Raw genomic sequence first — 17,516 nt, forward strand, 5'->3', positions numbered from 1 at the left:
TAGTTTGGTAGGGTTTTGTACAATATAGGTAAGAGTCTATGGTAGGAAGGATTAGAATAAATATAATCCTATCAAGACTAGGCTACCAATTTATGGAAAGTGTATATTGAGTTACCCGATTAGATAGGAATCGATATACATCATTATTGGCCAACCGACTTAAGACGTTTGGCCAAGTAATGAAGTGCTATTGCTACCAATGAAAGTACTTTTCTCTCAAAATGATAGTATTAAATATCTCAAAATTTCAAGAGCAAATTTCTTCAATAGCGGGTTCGGGTGGGGGGATAAGAAATGTTGCATGTCTTGGTGTTTACGTTTCCAGACAAACCTGATCCTAACCCAATTTGAATCTCTTACCGCAGTTTAGAGTTACAAAAGAGGAGTACATAGATGTTCATAGGATGTTTTCTTCCCCTATTTGAAGATTAGAGTAATGAAAGTGTATAACTACTGGTTGTTAAGATATAATGTAGGGTTGTTATTCATTTACCGTGATAGGGGTATTGCCATTGTGGTGTGTGTTAGTGTCAGTTTGGACTTATGTTTAATTGTTAGTCTTTTTTTTTTTTTTTTTCAGAAAGGAAATTACTGAAACAACGATCAAGTTCAAGTACATCCCATAAAAAATAAGAGGCATATCCTCCCATTTAAAAATAGAAGAAATGTTAGAAGAGATAGCAAATGATGCAAAATATGAGCAGGAGAGTTAAAGTTAGAGATTAAGCTCCAAATATCCTGGATGAAGATTAAAATTTCCCAAGAGGGAATAGAAAGGTGTCTAGGGTACTTCATTAAATTAGCAGAGTCTGATTCCACCACAATGTTCGAAATTCCCAGTTGTACAGCATGTTGAAGACCTAACCCATAGCTGCCCGTTTAAAAACGAGAGCAGATCTAGGAATATCTTTTAGAGCAACACAAGCCAAAAAATACCCATGATCATCCCAGATGAGAGCATAACTAGCAGCTATAATTTAATTTAGTATACCCTTGTTATAGGAGTATTCCAAAAAGAGATTCCATGTGAGGGATTGTTGATGGAAGAAGTGCAGTCGATGGAGGACGTCACCAAGTCCCGCTCCATCCTATTAGCCAAGAATAAAGTTTCACTTGGATTAGTTGAAGCATTTTTAAAAACCTTCCAATTTCTTCTACGCCAAATTTCCCCAAGAGAGAATAGCATTAAATTGGGCTAGTTTCCTACAATCTCTCTTGCAGAAATCAGGAACCTCAAACCAAGACTTAACCCACTCTGCAAATGTATGGTAAAACATGGAGGGGTCTAAGGCAAGGAGATCCAAACCAAGCTAGTTTAGCTTGGTTAATTACAAGATAGAAGGCACGAGCAACAGTTTCATTAGGATCATTACAACATGGGCAAGAAGGGTCAGTGATTTGATTCCTCTGAACCAAGTTGGACTTCACAACTAGAGCATCATGACAGACTCTCCAAACAAAAGATTTTATTTTGGGTGGAAAATATTGATTCCAAATGGATTTCTAAGTGCAAGATGTGAGAAGGTTTTGTCTATTTGATGTTGAAGAGGAAGGAAAGGATGACTTGGACACATGGTAAACTGTCATGATTAAAAAAGATCCCTTTTTATCAATGATCCAGACAATCATAAAAAATAATGGAACACAGAATTTTTTCCACCTCAAAAGAAAAATCAGATGGAAAGATTGAAGATAATAAGTCAAATATTACCTGGCAAGGGTCAATGAGATCAGCAGCAAATTCAAATTACAATGAACATGTTTAGGAAATGGGACTCTTGAATCTTGAGTGAAAGGAACCCAAGGATCGGACCAAATATTGATCGCGATGCCACTACATATAATTTTTCTTATCCCCTTAAAGATAACATCTACTCTGATCATGACACTTTTCCAACCAGAAGAGGCTTTTCTAGGGACATGGGCATGTAAAACAGAAAATTATGGAAATAGCGAGCTTTCATGCGTTTGGCCCAAACGGAATTAGGATTAACTAGTAATCTCCTAGCTTGTTTAGAAAGAAGTTCCAAATTAAAAAGATGAAGATCTCTAAAGCCTAACCCTATATTTTTTTCTCATTTGACTTGGCCCTACCAGAATAATCTCATTCGTAAAACTCTGCCAAAAGAAAATAGGATATTAAGTAACTAGGGATAGCGAGAAGGATCTCTCTCCCTGCAAATGAAAGAGGTCTTTCTTTCCAACCTTTCTCTGTATCTCTGATAAGTGCCAGGAGAAGAAAAACAATTCATGTTGACAATATCCAAAATATCAGATTTCACATGCTCAGGGGTGTTTTTTCAGAAATAGATTTCAGATTTTTTATAATTGAGCATATGACCTAAAATACCACCAAAGAGGGTAATGATAACACTAATTTCCTGAGAATCACTAGGGGTGGCTTGCGTGAGAAAATAACTATCATCAGCAAAATACATATGGAAGACCCTAGGACCACTTCTTCCAACTCTAATGGAGGATAGTCTCTTTTGATAGACCCTTTTTGGATTATGCAAGAGAGGGCTTCTGAGCAGATTAAAAAATGGTAAGGGCTAGTGGGGTCTCCTTAGCGCAATCCTTCAAGAAGGGGTAATAATATTTGAGGGGGAGCCATTGATGAGGATCCAATATGCGACAGTGGAGAAGCTTATGAATCCAGTTGATCCAATTTTCCCCAAAACCCAAACATTTCCTAGTATGAAGGAGGAAGTTCTATTCAACTCGATTAAACACCTTATGCAAATCATCTTTAATGGCCATGTAATGAGTCTTACCCCTCATGTTATTCATGATGTGGAGAATCTCATGAAGCACAAGGATATTCTCAGATATCGGTCTGTCTTCCAGGAATAAAATCTCCTTGAAGAGGGGAAATGATTTCATGCATCACCAACTTTTGGAATGAGAGAAATAAAATTATTGTTTATTTCTGTGAGGATGAATCCATTTCTAAAGAATTTAAGGACACCAGTAGTGACTTCATCACCTCCCCCCTTTTTTTTTTTAACGACGGGTATCCAGGCCTTCGGCTTGACTAGTCCTGTGGATTCATACTGACCCAATAACCGTATGAACTGGGTCATACCGGATGATCCTGTACAAAGTATTACATAAGCTAATCGGTCTGAATTGAGAAAGATTTTTTTGGGCCTGAACTTTTGGAATGAGTGAAACAAAAATTATTGTTTATTTCTACACATGATTTATTAAGTGAAAGAAGCTAACCGAATAGTTAGAGACACCGCAAGCAAAGATCATATAGCCTAATTGACTGCAAGTTGAATATGCTATGACCCTCTTTGGATCGTTCTGTAATATTCCAGTAGTTGCCGCAAGGAATGATATCGTAACTTCTGCAGAAGTAATAACAATCAAAGCCGTAGGTGGGTATTCAAATAAAGGGGTGCACCTTGTTATCATGAAAACGCCAGCTGTTACCATAGTAGCTGCATGAATCGAAGCAGATACTAGAGTGGGACCCTCCATGAATCCATTTCTAAAGAAGTTAAGGACACTAGTAGTGTCATCATCAGCCACTAAATCCCAATATTTTTGAAAGAAAACTGGTGGGAGGCCATCCGGACCAAGAGTCTTAGAGCCTTCCGTTTGAAAGACAGCTCATTGTACTTTATCCCTTGAAAAAAGGTCTATCAAGGAGGGACTTGGATTCATCAGATAGTTGAATAGGAATAAGCCCATTCAACTCATTGAAGTCCAAATGACTAAGAAAAATAAAGATCAGAATAGAAGCTTACAATGTGATCATGAATCTTTTGGGGCTCAAACATCCATCTATTATCAGATTCCAACCAAATAATAAGATTTATAGCTGTTACTTGAACTGTTGAAGCAAAAAAAAAAATGGTATTTTTATCCCGAAATTTCAGCCATTCAAACTTTCGCTCTTTGACTCCATTTGATTTCTTCCCACATAAGGTTCAAATCTAACTCATTCAAGAGATGTTTTTTTAGTTTTTAAGGAAGAAGGATCAATGAGGTTACTTTGAATGAGCTCAAGTTCAGATTTTAGCTTTCTGATATGATCTTCCGCATAACCAAATTCAGTTTTGTTCCAGGATTTAAGATTAGCTTGAACAACCTTTAGCTTTTGACAAATCCTAAACATGATGGAACCAGTATGAGAACCATGCCATGCCTTTTCAATTTATATTTTACAATTCGGATGAGTAATCCACATGACTTCAAATTTAAAGGGCATAGCGGACTTGTATTTGACTGAGAAGGTATCAAGGATAATTGGGATATCTATGATCAGAAGCTCTGGTTATAAGTTTTCTAACAATAGAATCCTAAAAAATAATCTCCACTCAGGATTGGCCACAACTCTGTCCAGCTTTCCCACAACAAGAGATCCACTTGATGTTTTATTAGACCAGGTGTATGGGAGGCCTTTAAGACCAAGGTCAATGAGGTTATAATATTGTAATGGGTCCCTAAAATCCTTATAATCTCAGGGACAAGCATGGCGGCTGCCCTATTTCTCATTGGGAGAGAGGATATTGTTGAAATCTCCAAGACAGGTCCAAGGGACAGGAATTGATGCTGAGAGGGATTTAAGATCATCCCAAAAGAGATGTCTGTTCTTTCCTGGATTCTTCATAAACAAGACTGAGATACCATCCATCAAGAGGTCCAATAGGACCGAGATAAATAGTAATATGATAAGAAGAGGTGTGGAAGACAGAGAGAGAAATGAAATTTAATGATTCCACAAGATAGCTAGGGGACCATGCAATTTAGTATTTAATGAAAAAGTATAAGAAGCGGAGGGTAATAACCAAGGGGGTTTGGGAGTGTCACATACCTGTTCATTTGGAGAGAGAGATAAAACTGTCCTCTTGATGCTCAGCTCTAGCGTCCACCATTTTTTTAAGGGAAGGGAGGTACCATTGCGAAGAGGAAAATTAAAATCAATGATCTCCACAAGAACCTTAACATGGTGACTCCATGATTAGTCCCAATGTGTTTTGTGGATTTGAGAGGCTTACCGATTTTTCTCATTAGTTTCATACTACTAAGGGAGTATTATAACCTGGCGGCAAATTATGGAGTTGGATCCAGAATGAATGCAACCTTGTTGAGTTTCATGTGTCTGATAAGAATTGCAGAGATGATTGACTTTACAGATCAAAGTGCTATTTAGGGTATATTTAGGTTCCTTATTAAAGTGTCTACTTTTGGTCTTTAGTCTTGTATAAAGTTTACCTCCTGTTTGCTAATATAAATACATCATTGGCAGTCCACGATCGGTAGGTAGAATCTATCTTGGTTTAGCATATCTCTCTCTCTCTCTCTCTCTCTGTTTGTTTCTTCTTCTAGTAGTCTTGCTTTGTTAGGCTTAGATTTGTTATATGGTGATGATGAAGAAGAAGAAGAAGAAGGAGAAAGGGGAGGGGGGTTATGCTTAGCTAAATTTGTTAATTTGTTAGTCTGAATTAGATGTGAAGGGGTCCGTCCTTTATTCTCGATCAGGTACTTGGGTCTGCCATTAGTTCCCTCTTGCTTATCCAGCCATGATCATGATCCCCTTATCAAGAAGATTTTTCGAATATGATCAGCACTTGGAAATGTAAGCAATTTTCTTTTGCAGGGAGATCGAAATTGATAAAGTCGGTGTTGAATGGCATTCTTTCCATTGAAAGTATCTTTCTAGTTTCTTTTGTTTTGCAACAACAATAATGGTGTTTACAAAGTGAGAGGAGACAAAGTTTGTAGACCTAAAAGTCCCTTTAGACTAAGTGGGTAAGATCAAGATACCTTATGAAGAACTCCATATGGTATCTTCAAACTTCTATCAATGCTTCATCCTAAAGAGATAGTAATTGCTGTAAAATTGTGTGTTTTTGGCACACACTTCAGTCTTTGTATTTAAATGGTAAGATACACTGCTGTACATATCTTGAAGAGAGATTACAGGGTATATATATGGTAAATTATCTCATCTTGGCAAGAGTTGATAGTCACGCCACTGGTCACGCCACTGATTGCATGGAGGGCATGAGCTGTAACATGTGTATCAATTAACATGTGTATCATGTGTGTTATCATCCCCCTGCAAACTAATGGGTGGTAACCACATTAGTTTGGATCTATGTGACTTGAACAATGGTGAGGATAGACCCTTGGTAAAGATGTCGGCAACCTGGTCCGAAGAACGTACAAACTGCACCTTGATCTTTTTGGTAAGAACCAATTCACGTACAAAGTGATAGTCTACTTCGATGTGTTTGGTTCGAGCATGAAGAACAGGATTAGCAGCCATGTATGTTGTAGATATATTGTCACAATTGATGATGGGTGGAAGGGAAATGGGAACATGAAGGTCATCTAGCAAATATGAGTGCCATAACACTTCTGAAACAGTAACCGCTAGAGCCTTATACTCAGATTCTGAGCTACAGCGAGAAACAGTAGGTTGCTTCTTGGGTCCTGAAGACAATAAATTTGATCCAAGAAAAATACAGAAACCAGTTGTAGATCGTTTTGTATCTGGACAACCAGCCCAGTCAGCATAGGAGAAGGCAGTGATGATAGAGATTGGACCTGGCTTGATGTCAATGCCTGCACCTAGAATATGTTTGAGGTATTGAAGGATACGCTTGACTGCATCATAGTGGGCAGTCATGGGTGCATGCATGAACTGACATGCTTGATTGACTGAATATGAGAGGTCAGGGCGAGTAAGTGTTAGGTATTGCAAGGCACCAACAACTTGACGATACTCATGGGGATCAACCAATGTCGACCCATCAGCAGCGGAGAGTTTTGAGCCAGAAGCCACTGGAGTATGACATGGTTTGCAACCAGTCATGCCTGTTTTCTACAGTAGGTCAAGACTATATTTTGTCTGTGTTAGGCGTAAACCAGACATTGTCCGAGTGGCTTCAACACCTAAAAAGTAATGAAGTTCACCCAAATCAGTCATTGCAAATTCAGTGCTTAAGCATTTGATGAAGGTGCTAAGGGCATCGCCATTGTCTCTAGTGAGGATAATATCATCAAAGTAAAGGAGAAGAATCAATGTTCCACACGTGGAGTGCTTTGTGAACATGGATGTGTCAACCATACTACGAGAGAAACCATGCTTTAGAAGGAATGTACTAAATCGATCAAACTAGGCTCTCGGTGCTTGACGTAGACCATAGATCGCCCTGTGAAGACGACAAACATGAGTTGGGGATGAAGTACTAACAAATCCTGGTGGCTAGGTCATGTAAACTTCCTCTTGGAGTTGACCATGTAGGAATGCATTTTTCACATCAAGTTGTTTTATTATCCAGTTGCAAGATATTGCCACAGTCAAGATAGTGCGAACAGTAGCAGGCTTGACAATAGGACTGAAAGTCTCTTTAAAATCGATGCCTGGTTATTGGTGAAAACCTTTAGCAACAAGCCAAGCTTTAAATCTTTGAATGGAACCATCACTCTTAGTTTTGACACGGTACACCCACTCGCAAACGACAACATTCATGTGGGTGGAGGTAGGTACCAATGTCCAAGTGGAGTTGGACATAAGTGCATTATATTCATCTGTCATAGCATTAATCCACCGTGGGTCCTTAGCAGTTTGTTTGTAGGAGGATGGCTCGGGGATGGGTGGAGGGATAGAAGCAAGTAGAGCACGAAAGATTGGATGACGAGTGGTGAGAAGAAAGAAGGGAACCTTGATCTTTCGGGTTCCTGTTTGGGTCCTAGTAATCATGGGGTGTTTGTTAGGTGATGGTGGATGGGGTTGTGATGGTGGTGGTGGGAGGAGTGGTGGAGGCGATGGTGGGGGCAATGCTAAGGTTGAGGGTGAAGAGGTGGTTGGAGTCCGAGTGTTATTGGTGTGAGGTGGGTATGGTGATGGAGTAGATTCAGATGAGGGGGTGGGGAAGGAGGAGGAGGAGGGATGGAAGGCATAAATGGTACTTGAACATGAGATGGGGTAGGGAAAATGGGAATAGGAAGTGTTTTTGATGCCTTAGTGGACACATGATATGATTTGTCTGCAAAAGGAAAGAAGTGTTCATTAAACACCACATGTCTAGAAATATAAACTTTGCCATTGAGAGGGTCAAGACATCGATATCCATTATGATGCAGACTATAGCCAAGAAAGACAGGCTATGGATTTTGGAGATAGCTTGTCTTTTCTATAGGCTCGTAAACAAGGGAAACATTGACAACCAAATACACGCAGAATGGAGTAATCTGGTGTTTTATTGTAAAGTGCTTCATGAGGAGAGCGCCTTTCTAATACTGGTGTTGGCAAATGATTAATAAGATAGACTGCTATATTGAATGCCTCAAGCTAATATCGTTTCGGCATGTGGGCTTGAAATAACAAACAAAGTCCCATTTCCGTGATATGCCTGTGCTTACGTTCAGATATGCCATTCTGTTCAGTTGTGTGCCGGCATGAGATTCGTGAAACAATGCCATGGACATCCAAGAAGGTTTTAAAAGCCCCTTGTGTGAGTTCTAAAGCTCCATCACTTTGAAAATATTTTACTTTCGTGCAGAAGATGTTCTCTGCCATGATCTTGAAATAACGAAAACAAGACAAAGCATCTGATTTCACTTTTAAGGGATAAAGCCACGTATATCTACTGAAATCATCAATGAAGATAATATAAGAATGAAATCCACTAAATGACAATGTTGAAGTAGGGCCCCATAAGTCATAATGTATTATTTCCAAAGGTGAAATTGACTTTCGTGCAGAGATAGGAAAAGGCATTTTATGGTGCTTTCCCAACTGACATGATTCACAAATCTTATTTAATTTCTGGAACTTGGATTTATCAAACAAAATGGTATTTCTAAGTTTTTGAAGAACCTTGAGGGATGGGTGGCCCAACCGATTATGCCATACTATTTGTGACATTTGTTCCCCCAAAAATGCAGCGACTTTTTGGTTGATGACATCCTTATTTGCAGATACAGCATATAGATCATCCTTGACTGGGCCCTTGAGAAGTGTCACCCCTGTTTGCAAGTCCTTTACAGAGAAACCCCATGGAAAAAATTCGACTGAGAAGTTATTATCACAAGTCAACTTCGAAATAGATAATAAATTCTTAGCAATTTTTGGAACCACTGACACATTCTGAAGATGTAAAGTTGATGATGGGGTGTGTAAAGTTGATGAACCAATTTGAGATATGGGAATGCTCTTACCATCACCAAGGTAGACCTGATCTGAACCATTGTAGTTGATAGAATGTTTTAGTAATGTAGGGTCAAAGGTCATGTGGGAGGTGGCTCCAGAATCAGCAATCCATTGTGCATCGGTACGAGAGGATGCCAGGGGCTTGGATGGATATTCAGGACGACCCACGTGAAGACCAGCAAAGGTGGAAGTCAGTGGAGCATTGTTGTTTCGGCTTGCATAGTATCTAAAGCAACATTTCCTTGTTGCATGACCCATTTTAGCACAGATCTAACACTTAATGGAATGGGTAGAAGGATCAGATGGCCGAGTAAACTTCTGAGAAAATTCTTGAGAAGGAAAAGATTGATTTCCTTGTTTTTGAGGTGAGGGTGACTGGTTTTGCTTGAAGGAACCAGGACCCTTCCCTTTAAACTTCTTGAAGTTGTTGGAATTGGTAGAAAGAAGTGCCATTTGAGATTGAACATCAGTGATGGCAGAGGATCGGTTACCATAGCCATGACTGAGTCGTTGTTCATGAGTGAGCAGCTTTGCACAAAGATCAGAAAAAGAAAGCAAGTTTGTGTTGTTTTCAATTGTGATGACAAAGGTTTCATATTCAGGTCCTAGGCCATTTAAGGTGTAGCCTACAAGGTCTGTATCTTTGACTTGTTCATCTATAGCGGCAAGAGAGTCAGCCAAGGACTTGACACGATGAACGTAGTCAGTGATGGTGGAGCCTCCTTTCTGAATTGTTTGAAGCTCACTTCATAGGTAGTTTCGTCTTGCTGAGAACTGTTGTTGAAATAGTGCAACTAGTGCATCCCATACATCCTTTGCCATTTTGGGACCAAGTATATGAGAAGAGAGAGATTCTTGGAGTGTGGCATTGATGCAGGCTCGAACAAAGTGGTCGGTTTTGTGCTAAGTATAGAACGCAGGATTCGGGATGGTGGTAGAGATAGTTGACCTTGTTGAATCAAAGGAGGAGGTTATGGTTGCAGGTGGTGGTGTTTTAGAACCATCAACATGCTCCATTAAATCGGAGCTAATAAAGATAGATTCAAGTTGCTCACTCCACAATAGGAAGTTATTTCCATCTAGCTTGACTGAGACAAGATTGGAGAGGTTGGTAATTGGAAATGGTGAAGGTGAAGAGGCCATTGAAAAAAAAATTGCAAGTGGCTCTTGATACCATAAAGAGATAGTAATTGCTATAAAATTGTATGTTTTTGGCACACACTTCAGTCTTTGTATTTAAAGGGTAAGATACACTGTTGTACATATCTTGAAGAGAGATTACAGGGTATATATATGGTAAATTAGCTCATCTTGGCAAGAGTTGACAATCACACCACTGATTGCATGGAGGGCGTGAGCTGTAACATGTGTATCAATTAACATGTGTATCATGTGTGTTATTACATCCTACTTCAAAGGCATTCTTCAAGTCAAGGATCAAGCAATCCATCTTGTGAAGCACCTTATTGGGGATGGTAACTCCACCCACGTAATTGGTTGTGGTTGGACCCATGGATTGGCCATGAGATTCTTGAGAGTAGATCAAGTAGTGAAACAATTCCAGCCTCCTTGGGATGTAACATAATCTATCATCATTCCTCAAGCTCTATTCTTGAGGAATGACGATAGAATCTTCACTTACTCTAGATACCTTCCTCCATGATATCAGAAATGAGATTACAAAAAAAAAAAAACTTTTAAGCACCATGTGCCAAGATTTTCATTCATATCTTAGCATTCATTCATAAAAGGACTGACAAATAAAGATGAGCAGGATGGGGAATGAAGACTAAGACCATCTTTTCTTTCAATGTCAGTATTCAAAGATGATTTCAGAATCAGTGATAATCCAAAAGCTTTGTGTATTGATTCATTAACTAGTGTATTTGTACAACCCTAACTGTGAATGCTAAGAATAGTAAGATGATTACAATCGGACTCTCTTTGGAACAGTCCATATTTGAGAGGATACTATACCAAAAGAGAATACACCCAAGAAGGAAACAGAGATATTGTGTTGAGATGGATATCACATGTGATAATAGTGAGGAGCGTGTACACCAGCTGTACACGGTTATTACACCCCCAAAGTTGGAGATGCCGGTGGACGAATCTTGAATTTATCACTGGGGAACTCAAAACGCCCTGTGGATAGTAGCTTAGTTAAAATATCAGTGAGCTAGTCCTTTGCATAGATGAATTGAACAGAGAGCTGACGATTAACAACATGCTCACAAACAAAACGGAAATCAATTTCCACATGCTTTGTGCAAGCATGGAAAACTATATTTGCAGAGAGGTACGTCGCACAAATGTTATCACACCACATGGGAGGACCAGAGAGGGAAATACCGAGCCCAATGAAAAGAGACTTAAGCCAAATCAGTTCTGCCGCAGCATCAGCCAGCGCTTTGTACTCTGACTCTATAGACGAACTAGCCATTGTTTTCTGCTTGCAAGAAGTCCAAGAGATGAGGTTAGGACCAAGGAACACAGCATAACCACTAGTGGACCGTCTGTCATCGCCATTGCCTGCCCAATTGGCATCAGTAAAGGCCTGGAACTAGAGACTAGGGTTGCGCTCAAGGAGTAGACCATGGGCACAGTTATGCTTGAGGAAGCAAAGAATGCACTTAACCAGTTGCCAATTATCTTCAAAGGGCGCATGCATGAACTGGCATGCCTTATTGATAGCAAAATTGACGTCCAGGCGAGTGAGTGTGACGTACTGTAAGGCCTTAACGATGGAGCTGTACTATGTTGGATCGACCATGGGCACACCCCCATTAGCAGAGGGTTTCATAGTGATGGCCATGGGGATTTTCACTGGTTTGCAATCCAACATACCCGCTCTGTGCAGGAGATCCCCAATATAGTGAGACTGAGTGAGTAACAGACCACCCTTTTGATGAATCGCCTCAATACCAAGGAAAATATGGAGAGGTCCAAGGTCTTTAATGGAGAACTCAATAGCAAGCTTCTAAAGAAGACAGTAATAATGGCTAGAGAGCTGCTTGTAACAAGAATATCATCAACATAGATCAGTATGAAAGTAACATGGGAGCCTGACCTGTGGATGAATAATGAGGGATCCATTTTAGAGGCTACATAACCAAGGCGAATTAGGAACAGTGAGAGGCATGAAAACCAAGCCCTGGGTGCCTACATAAGGCCATACAGGGAGCAGTGGAGGCAACAAACTGCCTCTGGTTGATTTGGGTCCTCGAAACCTGGTGGTTGAACCAAAAAAACCTCCTCGGTGAGCATGCATTGTAGGAAGGCACTACAAACATCAAGCTACCGAATAGGTCAGTTGTGGGAGGTAGGAAGAGCAAGGATAGCCCAAATCATCGTTGGCTTGACAATAGGACTGAAAGTATCAGTGAAGTCCAAACCAAGTTACTGATGGAAACCCTTTGCAACAAGGCGCACCTTGTAGCGCTTAATGGAGCCATCATCCTTCCTCTTAATCCGATAAACCCATTTACACCAAACAAGGTTCATGGAAGGAGACCAAGGCACAAGAGACCAGGTACCATTGCAAAGGAGGGCAATAAACTCATTTGCCATAGTCATGCACCAGTCAGGGTATTTGGATGCCTGAGTGTAGCAAGTGGGCTCAGTGAGAGGGGCGGTGGTGGTGAGGGTTGTGGGGGGCATGGTCAAGAGTTGAGGACCACTTGGTGGAAGAAGAGGTAGGGCACTAGGCATAAAGGTCAGAGACTGATCAGGTACAACACGGGGAAGGTGTGGAGGTGGATGGGGGAGAGGGATTAGTGGGTGGTAGGGACGAAGGAGAGAGGGGTGAGGGAGGTGGCGAGGGCGGTGGTTTGGTTAGTGGTGGGAAGGTCATTTGAAGCAGTGGTGATGGTGGTGGTGGCATGTGTGTAGGTAGAGCTACCCATGGGGGTGGTGGGGTTGGTGAGGGTGATGCACTGGTGGAGGCTCTGGTGGCAAATAGGTAATGATTCTAGTCAAACCAAACATGACGAGCAATGTATAGGCGATTGGTATTAGTATCTAAACATCTGTATGTGAGAAGGACTATAGCCCAAGAATACACATGGTGTGGATCTGAATTCCATTTTGTGAGGCCTGTAGGGACGGAGATACGGGAAGCATAGACAGCCAAATACACGGAGAAAAGAATAGTCTGATGGTTTGTTATGGACGAGTTGAAAAGGGGATGTGTTTTGAGAGACCTTGGAGGGCATTCGAATGATGAGAAAAAATGTCGTATCAAAGGCATAATGCCAATATTTTGGAGGGATAGACCCATGAGCAAGAAGGAATAAACCAATTTTAACAACATGCCTGTGGCAGCATTCAACTGCACCCTGTTGCTCATGGGTGCAAGGGTAAGAAAGCCGATGAGCAATGCCAAGGGAAGCAAAATATTTGGGGAGAGAGCGGTATTCTCCTCCCCAATCGGCCTGAATATATTTTAATTTACGATCAAAGTGACGTTCATCCAATGCTTTAAATTGTGGAAAAATCTTTAGAACTTTGGATTTATGGGCTATAGGATAAAACCAAATATGCTTACTGAAATCGTTCACAAAAATTACAAAATATCAGTGTCCTTCTATACAAGGGAAATGGAAAGGACCCCAAACATCACTATAAACTAACTCCAAAGGAAATAAACTACTAGAAGGGGAGGGACCAAGAGAAAGACAACGAGATTTCCCAAAGTTGGCAAGCTAGACATAGATGCCGAAGGCGAGATGACGTTATGAGGGTGGGGGACGGAGATGGATGGGCTATGCATCCCTGCATCCTCTCTCCTCTCTCTCTCTTCACCTTCATGGTGAGGGGGAGGTGGCTCGAGTCATGTGTGCTTTGCTTGCAAGCTCCGCACCGTCGTATCACCGCTTAGAGATATGTGGAGGCCTATTTCACAAGAGTGTAAAATTCGTCATTTGAGATGGGGCTTTTGATGATGATCCATTTTGGGGATCGGGATCATGCAAATGGGGTTTGGAGTCACCAACTAGGGTTATGGGCCTAGGACCCAGGGGTGGCCCTGATTCCTAAGAAAAGGGTATGAAATTTGGTCTGGTCTAGAGATTTAAGGTAAGCGTCAAGTTACAGAGTTGGGAATGTGTTAAGCACCCAATCTACCCAATTCAATCGGTCTTCTTACTAGATGCTTGAGAATGAACATTTTCCACTATTATTACTATTTCACTTGTATGGCTAAGTTATCACAGGTATATACATTAATTGAATTCAAACTATTATATACACTAAAACAATGCTTATTAGATATCTACATTATGCTTAAATGAGGAGACAGATTATCCTTGAATTTGACCCCCGTTTTGGGTCAAGAGGGGTGGGCCCCTAATTGGTACCAGCTCAGACTATCTTTTGGATTCTCCTGGCTCAGGGGAAGATGGTCTTAACCTCCAATATCCTTTCTTGAGAGATACTGATTGTGATGGTATCTGATAGAGTTTCGGCCAGGAATGGTCACTTTCAGATTTGGATTCAGACAGAGCTTTGGCTAGGGAAGACTATTTTTAGATTTGGATTTTGGACAAAGCTTCATCTAGGGACGGCTATTTTCGGGCTTGGGATGAGGTGGCACTCCGGCAGAACTTTCACTAGGGATAGGTTAAGGGAGGGCTAGGCTGAAGTGGCACTTCGGCAAAGCTTCCACTGGGAATGGCTATTTCTGAAAATATTCTAAGGACACTTAGATAGAGGTTCGGCTAGGAAAGGCTATTTCTAGGCTTGGGATGAGGTGGCACTCCGACAGAGCTTTCGCTGGGGATAGACTAAGGGAGGGCTAGGCTAAGGTAGCACTTTGGCAGAGCTTTCGCTGGGAATGGCTATTTCTGAAAATATTCCAGGGACACTCGGACAAAGGTTTGGCTAGGAAAGGCTATTTCTGAAAAGAAACGGGCTGACCTAAAAATAGATTGAAGAACTCCAAAATCCTGAAGAACACTTTGAAAATCCGAATAGAGTTTCAGATCTTAACAAAGATCTCTTTGTAGGATCGAAGAACCTCAAAAATGGGGGGTTTCGATCTCAACAACACTCAAGAAAGCTCAAGAACACTCAAGGGAGGAAGCTCAAGAACATACTATTTTTTGCTAAAAACTGGATCTAACTAAGAATTTGGATTGAAGATCTTTAAGATCTCGAAGAACACTTCAAAAATCCGAATGAGTTTTCGGATCTTAACGAAGATCGCTCCAACGATTAGAAGAAAATCAAGAGGGGGAGGGGAGGAAATATTCACTTTGAAAGGGAATTCAGGTATCTATTGGTGTGTTTTTTCAAAGGGAGGAGAGTATTTATAGTTTTTTTAACCAAGGGAATCCCTTTATTCAGTGGACGAAATAGGGACTCTTGTCTAAAGTGAAGAGATAGGATTTTTGTCCAATGTGTTAAAGGGGGATTGAAGGCAAAAAATGGGTGGGGAGGGCTTTTGTCCAATGGATAAAAGGGTTTTTCAAAAAAAAAATGGGAGGAGAGAGAGTTTTTTTAGGAAAGGCAGTTTTTGAAAAAGCAGGAGAGAGAAAGTTTTTCTGAAAAAGGTAGTTTTCTAAAAAGCAAGAGGAGAGAGAAGGTTTTTTTGGAAAATGTAGTTCTCTGAAAAGAGGGAGGAGAGAGAAAATTTTACCAAAAAAGGTAAATTTCAAAAAAGCAGGAGGAGAGAGAAGGTTTTGTCAAAAAAGATAGTTTTTAGAAAAGAGGGAGGAGAGAGAAGGTTGGGCACACTGTGCACAATGTGCACGACGTGTAGGCAGGGCCTGTATAGTGTTCGGCGGGGCTACGCATAGCATGTGGTGAGGATGCGCACAGCATGCGGTAGGCCCGCACACAGCATGCTATAAGCCCGTGCACAGGTGTGCGGCCAGGCTGGGCTGGCTGCCTGGGTGGCCGGTGTGTGCAACATGCCCACGAAAAAAATGTGATTTTCTGAGAATGATTACTGGAGATCCGTTGATCTGATTTTGGCGTACCATTTATCGTCAGAATCATATTTTCAAGCACTATCCATCTGTATGGCCATCTTGACCAGATTCCTTCATGTATAAAAAGCTAAAATTAGACCCCTTCCCTCCGGCACGGGGATTTCTAGGGTTTCAGACCCAAGAGTGTTTTGGGGTTATCTGGGTATGTAGGGGATGAATTTTAGGGTGTTTGGGTCAGGTGAGGGATTTTTCTAGGTTTTCAGCGGCACTGTCCATGTGCGCGGCATATGTGCAAGAAGGTGTGATTTTCCAGGGATGATTACGGGAGATCCGTCGGTCTAATTTTGGCATATCATATGTCGTCAAAATCATATTTCCAAGAACTATTCATCTGTATGGTCATCTTGACCAGATTCCTTCATATATGAAAAGTCAAAATTAGACCTTCTTCTCTCCCATATGGGGATTTCAAGGGTTTTGGGTAGGGGAATGTTTCCATCAGGATCTCTGTCGATCGAAGTCTGAAGTCGTATCCAAGATCCATATTTCATCATAGCTAGAGGAGGATAACAAAATTGGGTGTCTACAAAATGCCTCTCTTTGGCTAAGGCATGTGCTAACGGCCGAAGGGCAAAGAAAAGAACGACCACATTTTGTCACCTGGAGCATATACTGCCGTCATCTTGCTCACTTATGATAGAGTTGAAAAAATGCAACAGATAATATCTCTAAATTTTTAGGACTTACTTAGGCTGCCAATTGGGGGAAAGGAATTCACTGCTCTTCCAATCCTGCAAAAAGTTAGTACTTTGATCCTGATTCTTCCTTAGTTGGGCTTCGCATGTGCTAGTTCAGGGAATATAGTCTCCAACCTGGGTCTTTCGAGCCAATCTGGACTATCTAGGACCGATGGTTATAAGAGAGGAATTCGCTGCTCTTCCAATCTCGCAACAAATAAAATAAATGTTTGATGCTTGGATTTTCCTTAGATAGGCTTCACATGTGCCAATTCAGGGATTTGGTCTATGAGATTGGGCCACTCGGATCTGACTCTAAGAGAAAGGGCCTCCTGGGGCCGAGTCAACAACATTGGGCCACCTGGGGCCAAATAAAAGTGATTGGGCTGCCTGGGGACGAGTAAATGCAATTGGGCCACTTGGGGCCAGGTAGATAAGATTGGGCCGCTTGGGGCCGAGTAAATGCAATTAGGCCACTTACGACCGAGTCAATGCAATTAGGCCACTTGGGGCTGAGTCAATGAGATTGGGCCGCCTGGAGCCGAGTAAATTATGTCTTATGTTGATTTTTCCTTGGTTCTTGATTTTTGGTTTAGAATTTGATTCTTGATGTTCATTTGGAATCTTTTGATTCTTTATGCTTGATCTGGAATCTTTATTTTTTTTTTTTTT

Source organism: Macadamia integrifolia, chromosome 7 (genome assembly GCF_013358625.1).
Source record: "Macadamia integrifolia cultivar HAES 741 chromosome 7, SCU_Mint_v3, whole genome shotgun sequence".
In the NCBI taxonomy this organism is placed as follows: domain Eukaryota; kingdom Viridiplantae; phylum Streptophyta; class Magnoliopsida; order Proteales; family Proteaceae; genus Macadamia; species Macadamia integrifolia.